Below are 2,370 nucleotides of genomic sequence, written 5' to 3'. Positions count from 1 at the left end.
TCTGTACATTGAACTTCCTGCCCTTGAGGTACCATCATCCTTGGTTAATCTACAGTTTGAAGCTAAAGGAGTTTCCACAACTTTACATTTCTCCACGTGAAACTTATTCAGAATTTCATTTGCATATTTACTTTGATGTATGCAAATATAATCTGACCTTTGAATGAATTGTAATCCCAAAAAATAGTGCATCTCTCCCAAGACAGTCATTTCAAATTCTTTCATCAACTTGTTCTTAAAAACACTTAAGAAACTAACATCCGAACCGGTAAACAATAAATCATCAACATATAGGGAGATAATTAATTTGACAGAGATAGCCATTCAAAAAAGTTGATTTCACATTAAGATGCCAGATATTCCAACCTTCTTAAGCAGCCAATGCAACCAACAACCTTATTGTGTCATGTCTCGCGATTGATGCAAAAGTCTTTTAATAGTCCACACCATAAATCTAAGAATACCTTTTTACCACCAGTCTTGCCTTGTACTTGTTCACTGTTCCAGCAGCATTAACCTTTGTTTCAAAAATCCACTTTGTTCCAATTACATGCTGATCTATTGGTTTATCCACCAATAACCAAGTACCATTCTTCTCAACCATCAGCATTTGTTGCTCCATTGTCTGCACCCATCTTTTGTCTGTTGCAGCTTCTGCATAACTAATAAGTTCACACACTGCCATATTACACCTGGCATAAATATCTTGCAATGACCTAGTACCCCTCACAGCAAGACTTTCATCTTCAATATCCACTTCTGCATCATCTTCTCTCAATAACAACTCTTGCACCAAGTTTTGAAAATTCAAGGAATCAACAATTGACTTCTCCCAATTCCAGTAAGAATACTCATCAAATTTGATATCTCTACTAATAAAAATCTTCTGAGTCTTCACATTATACAGTTTATATCCTTTCAAGACCTCACTGTATCCAATATGAATGGCCACAATACTTTTTTCATCCAACTTAGTCCTACTTTGATCAAGAACCTTTGATAACAAATGCTCCTAAGTACTCTTAAATGAGTTATTGAAGATTTGTACCCAAACCATACCTCAAATGGTGTTACTCCTGTCAAAGTTATTCTCTATGTCAAATTCAAAATATAGTTTGCTGTATTCACAGCTTCTGCCCCAAAGTGTTTGGGTAGGTGCTTCTGAAATAACAAACATCTTGCCATCTCTATTAGAGTTCCGTTTTTCCTCTCAGAAACTCCATTCTGTTGAGGGCTATATGCAACAATCAGTTGATAAGTGATGGCAAACTCAAACAAAAAATTTTCAAACTCCCTAGCAGTGTATTCCTTATCGTTGTCACTTCTGAGAACCTGTATACTCACATTTGCTTGATTTTCTACCAAGTTCTTGAACTTAACAAAATTAGATAAAGTTTCTGACTTGAGCTTAAGAAAGTAAATCCAGCAATACTTGGTTAGATCATCAGAGGTATTATATGCCTTCCCAAGATATTAATCAATGACTTCAAAGGGAGAAATCTACCCCAATAAAATACAAGTTCATAGGCAACAATATTTACACAAACAACACAGACAAATGTCATAACGAAACCGAGCTTACAACAGAAATCAGAAAGACAGCAACATCAAACAACCAATCGCTTCTAAGCTTACAACAGAAGAGGAAATCAGAGTTTCCCTAACAAAAGCTCAATCCAGTCAGAGAGGATCCATGAACCAATAATTGGGAAGGGAGAGAGAACATCAGCAATAAAATCCAACACCTAGGAAAATTGACAAGCATTAAAAGAGGGATGAGAAGTACCCTTGCCTGATGACCCCAGCTTTGGCAAACCCGTCAGCTAGATGGTTGGCTTCTCTGCTAATATAGGTGAAGGTGACCAGCTTAATGTCTACTTTGAGGACCTCAATGTTATTGTAAATATTCTTTATGCGCCAAGAAGCGAAGCTAAGGTTCAGAACCCAGCTAATAGCGTTCTTAGAATCATTTTCGACAATGAGAGAATTGGAAGTCCATGGTGACGAGCAGAACAGACAAAGGCCTTCTTTGATAGCAAGGAACTCGACATAGTTGGAGCCCTCTATGCCTCTGGGGGAGGGGAAGACTCACATAACGAAACCTTCATCATCTCTAATAGCACCTTCTATTCCAGTAAGGCCTGGTTTACCGAAGGCAGAACCGTAGATGTTAAGCTTATAGGAACTTAGAGGGACCTTTTCCATTCAGATCAATACTTTAACTTCCTTATTTTACGAGTGATTTTGCTTGGTTCTAGAACAAAGTGAGAAGCACATATATGGTTCATAGGCCACTTTCCTTTGTGGAAAAGAAAAGCATTTTCTAAATGCCGGAAAGGAGTCGAAAAGGGTATTATTAGCCACCGAATA

Source organism: Theobroma cacao, chromosome 8, assembly GCF_000208745.1.
Source record: "Theobroma cacao cultivar B97-61/B2 chromosome 8, Criollo_cocoa_genome_V2, whole genome shotgun sequence".
Taxonomy (NCBI): Eukaryota; Viridiplantae; Streptophyta; class Magnoliopsida; order Malvales; family Malvaceae; genus Theobroma; species Theobroma cacao.
This window is presented reverse-complemented; position numbering follows the sequence as displayed.